Raw genomic sequence first — 14,601 nt, 5'->3', positions numbered from 1 at the left:
ATTGCCTGGCTACTGCTCTGTGGTGTCTGCCAGGCCACCCGATTCAGACATTTACAACACATCACGTGGAACACGCCTGTGCAGACCACGAGGCTGGACTCCATGAGAGGACGGCAGATCCTGCCCTGCTCTGATGTGTGATTTTGTTGGAGATTTAAATTCTACCCATGAGGAAAGCCCCTGGACAGGGTCTGTCGGTAGGTAGAGGAGTGATATGCTCAGAGCAAACACTTGGAGGATGAGGGGGCACAGACCCGGAATGCAGGGAGTTTTCATTGAGGTCAGCTGTCCCACTCCAGGGACCGCCCTGACCCAGTTAGGTGCTCCTGCCACATCTTCCCAAAGCCTCCCATGCACCTGCCATCACACCCGTGGTCCTTACTCTTTGTGCTGGCCTATGCTCACTTCCTTTCTAGACTTGCAGGGTCTTGCAGGATAGTTGCTGTAGGGCATGTCCTCAACAAATACTTGATGAAAGAATCCTAGGACCAGTGGAAAATGAATGCATGTTTCTGAGCCAGTATGAGGCAAGATCATAATGCTTTGCTAGAAAGACGACTGGATTCTTGTGTCCAAATGGTCCAATAAGGGAGGAGAGATCTTGTTGGAGGGTTAGGTTCAGACAGGCTGGTAGTTTGAGGGTCTGGGGGAGAGAGAGTATTTTGGACCATTTCAGATACTCCCAGAGTTCCTGGGAACACCATTCAGTGGGAGAAAGCTCAGGTGGAGGAGGAGCCCGGAACAGCCAACCCTGAGGATTCCAGGCGCCATTGATTGAATTAACAGAAATTCTGGGAGAGGTTTCCTGGATGGTGGGACATTTATCATCAGCTTTGAGGCATGGGAGAAATGAATATTCTAGAAAAGCTTGTCAGCTTCCTTAACTTGCCAAGAATGCAGTGAGAGTCCAATAAACATTTTTATGAGTGAAAGGAGATGTGCAGCAAGGGCTGGCTGGCTGTGATAAGTAACCAGACTTTGTGGAAAAAATGACTAGAACACTCTCGGTTCTGCTCGTCTTGGCTCTCAGGCCCGTCCCAGTAAGCAGTGATCTCTGGGATCCGCAGGTTGTTGCAGTAATTCACTTGCAGGTCAGCATGGGAAAACAAAGAAGAAGAAGAAGCAGAGCAAGCAAAGCAGCAGCAGAAAAAAAGTCCTTTATTGTGTACAAGCAATCTTTTTATAGTATTGTGAACAAAAAAGGCAGCCTTCCAACTTCAATAAATCAGGTCTTTCAGCTAATTAAACATAGCACACAGAAGTTTTACTTTCTAATCAGAAGTGACCCGCTTCTCATGGCTAATCTACTCTCGGCCTGGAGTATGCTGAGCTCTGCTCTTTGTTTAGAACAGATAAAAAATTTTTCTCAGCGCCCTCCTAGCCCACTTGGCAGAACATCCCGTTTGCAGGCAAGTTCTCCCAAGGTCAGCAGACACCTCATTTTCAAGCATGTTTGTTGTTACCTATCTAAACCTTGAAGAAGCCTCTCGTTTGCGAGCAGGCCCTCCCAAGGACAGCAGACACCTCGTTTGCAAGCATGTCCGCTGTTACTTATCTATACCTTGACAGAATATCCCGTTTGCAGGCAGACTCCATCAAGAACAGTAATAGTAACGCAGTTACATTTGATTCTCTACATCTCCCTCCTTTTGTTTTTGTAAATGAGCCTTAGCAGAAGCGACAAGAGAGGTTTCATGTTTCAGTTGCTTTTGCCTTTTCCAGCATTGGATGACTATATACAAAACAAAACATAAAACAAAAATCATTACAGTGTTACCTAAAGAAGTTGACAACAAGGTAGAGAAATGACTTAAAGGATTTAAATTAGCAATACTTGAAGACAATTTTTGTAAAATGTCAGATCCTGTTAGTTCAGGTAATGTCTTACTAAAGGTGACCATAATAGTCTTTTACAAATTCATAATTTTTAAAGTTAAATTTTGATGTCCATTTAACCATCTTTTAACAATGTCCCAGGAATCACTGGTATTATATGGCATAGGAGTCACACAAATATGAGAAGAATTCCAGTCACACTTCAGAACACTTTTGGTAGCCAAGATAGTCACTTGATCGCCAAGCCAGGAAATAGTATGTTGTAAATTGATCACATCTGTAGTTAATTGAGAGTTTAAGTCCTTTTGTTGTTGCCATATTAAATGAGCATCTTGATGCCATGTTCTCATGAAATTCGCAGTTTGAATGTCTTGATGCAAAGCAACACTAGCTATCGCAGCAGTGGCAGTTACAGAAGCAACTGCAAGGAATGAAGCTATAACTATTCCTATTAATTGTAGTGAGCAATATAACAAAACTTGAACAGCATTGTACAAATGAGTAACAGACAATGAATCAGAGAAAGGATGAGTCAACAGGCACCCACAATTCTGTGCGAGCTTTAACAATAACTAAAGAATAATTATTAATTTTTATTAATTTCCAACTAGTTCTATTTCTAGATTGAGTAAGATAACAGTCTATACATGATATTGTTTCCCAAGTTACATTTCATTCCCAGTTTTCAATCATAAGAGAATAAGGGAATTTAACATACGTAGAAAAATAAGTCAGATTATTATGTAGATGTACTTCAAAAGGAGAGGAATGGGATACATCTAACTTGAAATTTCTAGTCCATACAGTGAGTTTCCCAGATACTACCCATAATTTCCATATATCCCCTTGAGTATTGGAAAACCTTATATCCTGTAACATTGGAGAGACCAAAGCATAATGTTGCATTTTGTCTCATTACCCCAAGCATTTATTGTCCCATTATGTCGATGCCATCTTAAAGTACGATTTGACCAACTTTTTATAAATTTAGAATGATTAGGACTCCACCCAACTATAGTGATATTTTGATATATGACTGCTGTTTTAGGGTGATGATCATGACATTTTTTTTTCACTTTAAATGAGTTAAAAATGTTTCAAAATATTTAGCTGAACATAAAGGAAGATGAGTTCTGACAAAACATTCTTCAGATAATAGCCATGATTGATTAACATACATACTAGAGGTATTAAATCCTCGGGAAGATATGACAGTAAAAACAGCAGTAGGGTAACTATGATAATTAACTCCCCAACTAATATAAGAAAGAGTTGTTATGTGCTATAAGAGGCAAACAGAAAGAACGAGCCCCTATACACAATGGGACTCCGTCAACAGCTACAGTTATATTAGAAATATTATACAGATTTTTATAGAATGGAATATTTTTAATTCCCCCACATACATTAGGGGGGAAAATTAGTATTATTAGTACACACACTTCAGGTTGTGAACTTCAGGTTGTCCCCAGGAAACACTGTGCACCAAAGGAGGGTTAGGAACATAGGCCCAATAAGCAAAAGAATGAGCAGAAACTATACTTACCTGGCAATTAATAATGGCAAGCATAGCTAATAAAAGATTAACAGGATTTAAAGGCTGATTTGCCTTTTGAAGGGTTTTTTTTTTTTTTTTTTCAGCTTCTTGAATCAACTTTTTAATCTGTCCCCATGTTGGGGGGTCCGCTGTTCTCGTTGCCATCGTAGAAGTTCTCTGCATTGTCAGCTCTTGAAATTGTCTGACAAATGGGTCACTTATTCTGCAATTTGATAAGTCTTGAAGGTACCTAGAAAGGTGTTTTACCTGTAGAAATAAGAGCAAACCCCCTTCCCATGTGGTCCAACAACCTAGAAATCCATTCTTTATTTTCATCCCTGTTTCACATAGGTATTTCCAATTTGTAGAAATAATGGCTGAGATATAAATGTAGAGAAATGTTGCTGGGCTGCAGGAACCTTGGAAGTTGACCAGACATTTAAAAAATTTAAAGTTAGTAAAGTTTTATGAAGTATATTTTGAGGTATATAAGCCATAGCCATATCCCCCCTTTTTATTTTTAGTATATATTTTTTTAACGTATGATTTGTCCTTTCTGTAATAGCTTGACTCTGACTATTACAAGGTATGCCAAATGTATGTGTAATGTCATGAATGTAATTTTTGTGAGGTATATGCAGGTGCATTGTCAGTTTAAGTTCTTAAGGAATTCCCATGATAGCAAAACAAGATAATAAATGAGAAATGATTGCATCAGCTTTTTTTTTTTTTTTTTTTTAAAGATAAACTGTGGCCCAAGAAAATGAGTATTAGTGTCAATAGTATGATGTACATATCTTAGTTGTCCAAATGACTGAAATGTAACAACATCCATTTGTTAAAGGGCATAAGGATGGAGTCCCCTTGGATTAACACCAGGAGGACAGTAAGGAATATTAAAAGAAGCACATGATGAACAGTTATTTTGTATTTATTATAAAGTCCTTTAGTGTTTGTATGAAGTAAAGTATGTTCTAGATGAGCCTTTTGTAAGGGGAATAATAGTTAATCAATATTTTAATTTTTTCTAGTTAATGGTCCTGGCAGTATAGAATGTGCTCTAATATGAGTAAAATATACTGAAATTTGGCCTACTAATTTTGTTGTTATTTTTACATGTAGTCAGATAGGACATAGAGTCTTATCTTAGGTAAGTAGGGCTATCTTTATAAATTAAGTAAAGTGTTGTAGTTTTAAAGTTTATTTTATTTTTTATTTTTTTTTTAAATATTATATTATAAATTTTATATATATATAATTGTTTAAGTTTATTTGAGTAAAAACTAACACAATATGATAACACATCTAAAACATGAAATAAAGAAAGGCTGAAAGCTTTTAGTCTTATTTAGAAAAATAGAAAAATGTTCTTGTGTTTTATAATATTAACCTTTATGTACAGTACCATAATTACTATTGATGTTTTTATATTAATTAAGTTTAGCTCTTAAAGAAATAACATATTAGAATATTGCAAAATAACAGTTGTTGTTTAACCATATCTGTATAATCCTTAATTTTTTTAAGATTATTTGTTCAAAAATTTACATATATAGCCAACGTACACAGACCTTCTTTATCACTTACTTAAAACTATATAGCCAACATACATAGACCTTTTTTATCACTTGTTTAAATCCTTTTATTTACTCACTTCCGGAAACACATTTTTTTTTTTTTTAATTAAATCCATATCTAGGAACTTTTATTATTTGTTTTTTGTTAACCCCTTTTTTATTTATACTTTGAAATAATCTTTGTAAATTTTTGAATTTAGGCAAATTATTCCATTTTAATAAGAGATATTTTGTTATTTGTAGTACACAATTAATCACATTTGTTTACCATATTATGAAAATATAGTGTCTAAATATTAGGGATGAAAAAGAACCATTTATTTATTTATTTATTTATATTATTTACCAACTTAAAAAATTATTAATAATGTTATCTAATGTAATTTAAGGAGTTAAAAGCATTTAATGGTATATTTAACATTTAGCATATTAACCTTGTAAATCAATCAGATATTTAACAAATATTCATAAACAAATAATCTTATGTCTAATTAATTTACTTATTTTATCAAAACATTAGACAAGTATAATGAACCGTGTTAGCCATTTTTTTTGTTGTTGTTGAAAAAAAAATCCTAGAACCAAAGCATATCAGTCATTAACATGTTAAAGACGTCTTATTTTTATCTGTTTACCCAATTTAAATTGAACCATTTAAATCAGTGAATTAAAAATATTTGGATCCATTTTTTTTAAATTTTTATGAGCGCTCTTTACATATATATCAATCTTTATATCATGTACATGACATATAGACATACACACAAACAGACATACAACATATAATACAAATGTGCACACATAACACAATAAAGGCCTTGTAGCTATTTTAGGTAAAATTTCCATTGTAATGTTTAAATATTCCACAGTTGATCAAAAATAGAACTGATCAGAAAAACATTAACTTAGGTCTGTAGGGTCAAAATTATCAGCTCAAAAAATACAGAATCTAGGAAAAAGTAAGAGTCCTAGAAAAATGACCGGCCAGTAATTAGAAAGTATCATAAAATTTTATTTATATATTTTATTTTATTTTTTACAATTCCTATTAAAATGACCTGCTTATCCACAATTGAAACAAGTTCCTGATTTATTGGGTTTAAGGGCTCCAGCCATGGCTGCAGCAAAAACAGAAACTTTGATGTTCAGTTTCTCCCACTCCAGCACAAGCTCTCACATATTTACTCAATGTGGCGTTTTGCCCTTTTAATGGCCCCAAAATATGCTTACATTTAGGATTTGCATTTTCAAATGTTAATGTTTCTAATAATACCTTTGCTATTTGATCTTGACCCATTGCCTTCATAACAAAAGTACGTGGTCTTGCAAGAAAATCAGTGTAAGTTTCAGTAGCCCCTTGTATAGATTTAGTAAAGGAAGGTTGTGCCTGACCAGTGGGTATCACACATCTCTAAGCTCTTAAGAAAACCTGTCAAACTTGTTGAAGATCTGGATCTGTATATAGAGCCTGTCTCTAAACTTGTTGAAGATCTGGATCTGTATATAGAGCCTGTCTCTAAAGGCAGGGTAATTACCTTCCCCCATTAACTTATCCTCCTTGGGTCCCGGGGGATTTTGAGCTTCACTCTCTCCAGCTTGTTTTTGTGCCTCATCTTCCCATCAACTTCTCAACTGTAACCAATTGAGATCCCTCTAAAACTTTTTTGGATAATGCCTCCCAATCCAAAGGAATAAGTAATTTAGAAGTTCCCAAATTTTCTAACACCCCTAGCACAAAGGGAGACTGAGGGCCATATTGAAAGGCTATAGCTTATAAATCCTTTATAAACTTGTATTCCATAGCAGTATAGTGAACATCAATCATTGGGGGATCTTGAAGGTTTTGTTGTCTAGTTATAGTAAACAAATGTGGTGGATCAACAAAACAACCAGGAGGGGCTGCAAGATCATCATCATCATCATCATGTGTCATAGTAAGAGGAAATGAAAAACATTGTTGTTTTCTACCCACATTAACTCTATACTCTGTCATTGGAAAGAGAGAAATATTAGAAGGAGTAGTAGGTTTAAGAGAGGACCTTTGCTTTTTAAATTTCATATTATCCACTAAGGCCCTCCATAATTTATTTCATACTGGAGTCACTATCTGAACTTTTTGAATCTTTCTCATCACTCAGATCTGATTTAGGAGAGTCATCTATAGTATCACAAATATTTTCTTTGGGCTCCGTTTTGTTAACCTTATTTTCAGATTCTTATGTATTAACTTGTCTTTCACAAAGAGAGTCCTTTTCATTATTGCTTTCTAATAATTGTAATGCTTGAGTAATAGCGCTACACAATGTTCAAATCTTCAAAGAAATAACATTCCCAGCCTGATGCTGCTTACGGAGCTCTTTTTTAACCAATTTCTATTCCCCTAAATTTAACTGGATCTTAGTTTGATATTGGAACCAGTGACAATGACATTCTATAATTTAAATTACTCCTTGAGTCTCTTATGAGATGTTTTTACACCTATGGAATATAATAATCCTTGTAGTAACTCCACATATTGTTCCTTTAAAGACTGGGAGTTTCCCATGTTAGTTCTGAAAGTTCCCCCTAAAGTTTCTTTCAACTTGGGGCGATACCTTTCGATATTTGTTAGTTCTGAAAGTTCCCCCTAAAGTTTCTTTCAACTTGGGGCGATACCTTTTGATATTTGTTAGTTCTGAAAGTTCCCCCTAAAGTTTCTTTCAACTTGGGGCGATACCTTTCGATATTTGTTAGTTCTGAAAGTTCCCCCTAAAGTTTCTTTCAACCTGGGGCGATACCTTTCGATATTTGTTAGTTCTGAAAGTTCCCCCTAAAGTTTCTTTCAACCTGGGGCGATACCTTTCGATATTTGTTAGTTCTGAAAGTTCCCCCTAAAGTTTCTTTCAACTTGGGGCGATACCTTTCGATATTTGTTAGTTCTGAAAGTTCCCCCTAAAGTTTCTTTCAACCTGGGGCGATACCTTTCGATATTTGTTAGTTCTGAAAGTTCCCCCTAAAGTTTCTTTCAACCTGGGGCGATACCTTTCGATATTTGTTAGTTCTGAAAGTTCCCCCTAAAGTTTCTTTCAACCTGGGGCGATACCTTTCGATATTTGTTAGTTCTGAAAGTTCCCCCTAAAGTTTCTTTCAACCTGGGGCGATACCTTTCGATATTTGTTAGTTCTGAAAGTTCCCCCTAAAGTTTCTTTCAACCTGGGGCGATACCTTTCGATATTTTTTGAATCCCGAAAGTCCCCCTTTCGTTTTCTTAACCCGGGGTGCTTACCCTTTCGGTGCTGGATCCTGCCGACTACGCCAATTGTTGCAGTAATTCACTTGCAGGTCAGCATGGGAAAACAAAGAAGAAGAAGAAGCAGAGCAAGCAAAGCAGCAGCAGAAAAAAAGTCCTTTATTGTGTACAAGCAATCTTTTTATAGTATTGTGAACAAAAAAGGCAGCCTTCCAACTTCAATAAATCAGGTCTTTCAGCTAATTAAACATAGCACACAGAAGTTTTACTTTCTAATCAGAAGTGACCCGCTTCTCATGGCTAATCTACTCTCGGCCTGGAGTATGCTGAGCTCTGCTCTTTGTTTAGAACAGATAAAAAATTTTTCTCAGCGCCCTCCTAGCCCACTTGGCAGAACATCCCGTTTGCAGGCAAGTTCTCCCAAGGTCAGCAGACACCTCATTTTCAAGCATGTTTGTTGTTACCTATCTAAACCTTGAAGAAGCCTCTCGTTTGCGAGCAGGCCCTCCCAAGGACAGCAGACACCTCGTTTGCAAGCATGTCCGCTGTTACTTATCTATACCTTGACAGAATATCCCGTTTGCAGGCAGACTCCATCAAGAACAGTAATAGTAACGCAGTTACATTTGATTCTCTACAGCAGGTTCCTCTGGAGAGGGGTGCAGAGCTCAGGGACATGCTGGGTCACCCTAACTCTAGCTTGTGATCTGGGAAGCACCAAGCAGTGGATGCCCCTGTGGCCTAGGATCAAGCCCAACAAGCACCTTGTCATCAGGCCAGCCTGAGAGATGTCCTCAGCCCCAGGGGCCTGCGGGCAGTGCCAGAATCTGCTGTGACACCCTCGCAGTTTTGAAAGACAGACTCAGGTCTTCTGTTGAGTGCTGTGAGAGGAGCTGCCAGGTGGACCTCATAGAGCCCAGGTGTGCAGGAGAGGCTGCCTCCATCCTCAGGCTAGCTTGGCCGTGTCCCAGGTGCCCTCAGGGCATTGAACAATGAAATGATTAAGCTTGGTTGAAGGAAAGGCAGGTGCCGGGGTCACAGTGCCAGGCCAAGGTGCTTGAGGGAGACCAGAGGAGAGGCTCAGTGTGGCCAGTGGTCAAGGTGACAGTGTTAGCAAGCAGGCCTCCAGAGGTGGGGCTAAGGAGGGGTTGGGGCTAGGTTTTGGGTCTGAGAGAAGAGACTTTTGGCTGCAGGTGAACCAGAGAGCGGATGGTCATGCTGAAGGAGAACTAGGCTGGAAGTCAGGTGACGGACTCCAGTTTGAGTCCTACCAACCAGCTGTTGATTGTAGGTAACTTCATTTTCCTTCCTTGGGTCCTCTTTCCTTCTCCTGCCCAGCTTCTGGCCAGCTTGTTGGGAGTTTAGGGACAGGTGCATGTGCTTGGGAAAGGCACAGAGTCCCACGACACTGTGAAGGACGAAAGCCCCAGTGATTTTGATTTCTCTGAACCTCATAAGCATGTTTTGGTATCTCAGTAAACATGAAATGGCAAGTTTGATCTGAAATATTGTCTGATAAAGTCAAATGGGCCCCCATAACCTCAAAGAGCCCCAAGGATCAATGAGAAATGATGAAAGCTTAGGGTTTAAGAATTAAAAGTTGGGATAGGTCTAATGTACTTCACCCCTGAATACCTCATCTTTCAGAGAGGATGATCACATAATCCTGATTCTGAATGAGACTGAAAAATGCACTTTGGGAAAGAGATTGCATTCCTTTGCTGAACCTAGATCAAGTGTTTTTGAAATCACTAAGAACAACAAAGATAAAATGGCCAAATAATGTCTCATGAATTAATCAACCGAGGAAACAGTTATTTCCATGACCCAAGATAAGTTAGCAAGACTCGAAATGTAAGCAACTCAGAAATGCCAGAATGTTAAATTTGGAAGAGACTTTTAAAGATGGATTTAGCTCAACACACTCATTTTACAGGTGAAGAAAGTGAAGCCCAGAAAAGAGATGACAGACAAAAAAAAAAGTGCATAAAGTTCACCTCCTCTCCTGAACAGACGAAGGAGGACATGACCACAGCCTGTCTGGACAGGACACTGGTTTCCTGGGACCTGTGCTTGACTGATGGGGTGGAGATGGGGGTTTATTTTCCCAGCATCTCTTCCTGGTTTTCCATCATGGGTGGGCCCATGACCCAGGCTGGACAATAGTCTCAGGGATTGATCCAAACAGAACCAAGTTCTTTGGTGGGATTTTAATATGAATGCTTTGTGGATGCTTCCAAAGTTGCAGGAGGCCAAGTAGCCCTGTTTCTCCAACGAGAGAAAGTTGTTTGAGGTAGGAGAGACTGAGGACACTCTACGGAGTTGACAACCCAAGATTAGGCATAAATATACATGGTTCCCAACTTCCAGGAGTTCAACTCACACTTTTTGGACTTTACTATAATGCAAAAGTGATCTGAATTCAGTGGGAGCCATACTTTAAATTTATAATTTTGATCTTTTCTTTTTTAATTAACTTTTTTATTTATATATGACAGTGGAATGCATTACAATTCTTATTACACATAAAAAGCACAATTTTTCATATCTCTGGTTGTATACAAAGTATATTCACACCAATTCGTGTCTTCATACATGGACTTTGGATAATAATGTCCATCACATCCCACCATCATTAATATTTTTATTTATTTTTATGTGGTGCTGAGGATGGAACCCAGTGCCTCACACAGGCTGGGCAAGTGCTCTACCACTGAGCCACAACCCCAGCCCCTGATCTTTTCCTTTGATACGTGGTAAGATTCTCTCCTCTGATGCTGGGCAGTGGAGCGAGCCATAACCCTGTCACCCACATGGATCATGATGGGGAAGAGCCCACACTCTCCAGTGCACTGTGCTGCTAAGCTACCATGTCCCACAGGTTAGGTATATTAAATGCATTTTTGAGTTATGATTTTTTCCATTTATGATGGGTTTAATAGGATGGATTTAATAGGATGTGACCCCATGGTAAGCAGAGGAGCATCTGGAAGTAGGTAGGTAAATAGAGAGTCAGAGAAATAGACAGGCATAGAAACATCCACAGAAAGAACCAGCTCCTACACTTGCTTGTTCTTTTGTCTGAGCTTCTTTAAGTAAAATTTCTGTCTCTTGCTAACAAAAATGTTGCCCTTTCTCAGTGTGGGACTTCTGGGTGATATGATACATGGGTGCTTGACTTTTTAATGAACTGCAAACTGTGTACTTTTATTTATTTATTTTTGATGCTCCCTGCAAAGTATGAAAGTTCTTTGTTGATTCTCACCTGATATTTTAGTTTCTTTTTTTCTTGGTGTATAGTAGCATTTCGTTGTGGTTTTAGCTTATATTACCTACTGACTCATGATGTCAAGCATTTTTGTCAAATATTTAGACATATATTACACACATCTTTGTCTGATATATGCTTTACACATACTCTATCAGTCTATGCCTTGTCCTTCCATTTTTCTTAACAGTGTCTTTGGAAGAGCAGAAGTTTTAAATTTTGACAAAGTCTGATTTGTTGATTCTTCTTGTACTTTTTTTTTTTTTTTTTTTTGGTACCAGGGATTGAACCCAGGGGCACTTGACCACTGAGCCATACCCCCAGCTCTTTGTATTTTATTTAGAGACAGAGGGCCTCACTGAGTTGCTTAGGGCCTTGATTAATTGTTGAGGCTGACTTTGAACTCAAGCGATCTTCCTGCCTCAGCTTCCCAAGCTGCTGGGATTACAGGTGTGTGCCCCGTGCATGGCTTGATTTGTTAATTCTTACTGTGGTGCTTTATATATTTTTGTGTTCTATCTAAAAATCTTTCTTCCAGGCCACAAAGTTTTTATCCTTTACCTTTCTTCCAGAAGCTTTATACTTTTTATATACACTTACTTTTAGTCCTGTTTTCAGTATGTGGTTTGAGATAAGGATCTAGGTTCATTTTATGCATATGAATGTCTAATTATGCCACACAATTTATTGAAAAGGCAGTCCTCTCCCCCACTGAACTACTTGATGCCATTGTTGAACATAGGTGGGCCTATTTTTGAACTCTTCTTCTGGCCTATTGATCTGTCTGTACTTACTCTAATTCCATAATGTCTGGGTTGCTATTGCTTTACAATACTTCTTCAAATTATTCTTCCAAATTTGTTCTTTTTCAAATGTTTTTTGCTAGTCTAGATTTTTTACGTTTCTATATAAATTTCAGATTCAATTATCAACTTCTACACAAAAAGTTTATCAGAGTTTATTTGGAATTATATCTGTTAAGAGAATTTGATAAATTAGTTGGATACCATTTGTTTCAATCAGTTTTTTCATGGCTATAACTAAAAGATCTGATCAGAACAATTTTAAAGTAGGAAAAGTTTATTTGAGGGCTCACGGTTTCAGAGGTCTTAGTCCATAGAAGGCCAGCTCCATTCCTCTGGGCTGGAGGTGAGGCAGAACCTCATGGTGGAAGAGTAATGGCGGAGGCAAGCAGTTCATATGATAATCAGGAAACAGAGAGAGACTCCACTCTCCAGGTACAAAATACATACCCCAAAGTCACTCCCCAAATTTGCACCTCCTCCAGCCACACCCTACCCCTTCAGTTACCATTCAGTTAATCCCTATCAGGGATTCAGTTAAGACTCTTACGACCCAGTCATTCCTTCTAGGAACCTTCTTGCCTTGTCTCACACGGGAACTTTTGGGGGACACCTCACATCCAAACCATAACACCGTTCCTAATGGTGGATAATCTTTGAAACAAACTTGTAATTTCAGTAAACTCGTCAGTTTTTATTAGGTGGAATGTTTAGGAACCCATGAGTCTCATTCTCTCCTGACCCTAGGATTCAATGAGATGAAGCCTCGTTTTCTGGTAATGGGAACACCACAGAGGGCTTCCCAAGCTCCAGAGGCCGCCATTTTGTCCTAGAGGGAAGCTGGCCGTCTCTCTCAGGTGAACACTGTCTGCCTCAGTCAGGTCAAACCCCACAACCCAGACCCACGAGACGCTGTCTGAGGCCTTCTCAAACAGCCACCCTCCCTTCCCTGAGCAAAGTTCATCTGGTTTAGGGAAAGTGGTCTCAGTCCCAGCCTAAGAACACCACAGGCCCCAGGAGGGAGTGTTCTGGGAAGAGGTTGAAGAGAGGCCAGGAAAAAGCGAGGACAAAGGCATAATATTCTGGAAGCTTTGCCACCAGGAGTGCTGGGTCTTCCAGGAGGACTAACGAGTGTAGGGCCGTGACTGCCCCCCGGCCAGCTCCCTGGGGCTGCTCTCCGAGGTGGCTTTACAGCAGCAGAACCGCCGCCTGTCCCTGCACACTGGGGACTGTGAGCAGGTTCTAAATAGGCCATTCATTTTTCCCGCTTAGCACAGAAGGGTCTCACAACTCCAAATACCACCATGGGCCCGGATGTTGCAAGTCAAAACATTCTTCAGACCACAGCCCTCGGGTGAGAGGACGGGCTGGCAAGGGCTCTGGAGGGTACACAGCCACCCACCAGCCCGGAAACCACCGGGGACACAGGAGGCCAGGCCGTCCTGCTCACAGATGCCGGGGCCCGAGGAGTTTTACCAGGTTGATCTCATCAAACCACCAGTGCTGCCTCCAGCTCCCCCGGGTCCCGGACAGTGAAACCTGGCCACAGGGGGTGCTGACTGGCTACCACTTGTCCTGTGTCCTGGTGGCTGCCTGTCTCAGCCAATCAGCAGTGTGAGCTGAGCACTCAGTGCCGGGCTGGACGGCAGGGGCCCTGTGGGTAAGGGATGCCAGCCTTCACTGTGCCTGAGTCCAGCAAGACATGCAGCCAGTGTGGACACCCTGGTGGACACTCAACATGTGCCCGGAAATGAAGTTCCCGGAACAGGAGGCTGTGGGGTCTGAGAGCTGAGTGATGGGCCCCAAGGATGCTGCAGTAATGTGCATGGGCACAGGGCTCCCAGGAAGGGTCTTGGGAGGATCAGGCAGAATGCTTCTGCTGGACTCTCCTTGGGGTGACCCTTGCCGGCCCCCACCGTCTCCTGGTTGTCCAGCTGGAGCACAGAAAAGCTCGAGAAGAGAGCGGCAAGCTTGGGAAGGCACGGGGGAGACAGGAAGGAGGGAAAGAAGGAAAGCAAGGGGGACTTCCAGGAGTAATGCTGCTAGAGAAGAGGGGACCGGGGCCCCAAGCCATCGGGGAGCAGGGACCGGCTCTATCTACTCCAGTGCCTTTCCATGGCGCATGTCCTCTGTGAGGATTCAGGGAGGGGGAACAGATTTAGGACTGCTGTTTCCACTGAAGGAAGGGAAGGACAGGGCATCATGGAAGGAAGGTGGAGAAGGTGACTCCATGGTGACCCTGACAGAGAGAGTTGCCAGTGTGCAATGACCATGGCGTGGCGACAGAAGGCTCACACCTGAGTGGCACTAAAACTGAATAGCTACAAGCCAGGCCTCTCAGTGGGATGGAC

General features: G+C 40.2%; 1 long non-coding RNA gene across 1 annotated transcript; it reads right to left on the bottom strand.

Moving 5' to 3' along the window:
* Window positions 1-1,138: 1,138 nt before the first annotated feature.
* Window positions 1,139-9,168, bottom strand: LOC144367146 (uncharacterized). The gene is made up of 2 exons (XR_013426434.1): window positions 8,216-9,168; window positions 1,139-3,640 (listed from the first exon to the last, which is right to left on the bottom strand). It is a non-coding gene; the product is annotated as an uncharacterized LOC144367146 (long non-coding RNA).
* Between the last annotated feature and the right edge of the window lie 5,433 nt (window positions 9,169-14,601).

The sequence above is a fragment of the Ictidomys tridecemlineatus genome, chromosome 10 (genome assembly GCF_052094955.1).
Source record: "Ictidomys tridecemlineatus isolate mIctTri1 chromosome 10, mIctTri1.hap1, whole genome shotgun sequence".
Lineage (NCBI taxonomy): Eukaryota > Metazoa > Chordata > Mammalia > Rodentia > Sciuridae > Ictidomys > Ictidomys tridecemlineatus.
Note: the sequence above shows the minus strand (reverse complement) of the source record. Positions and strands in the feature narration are given on the sequence as shown.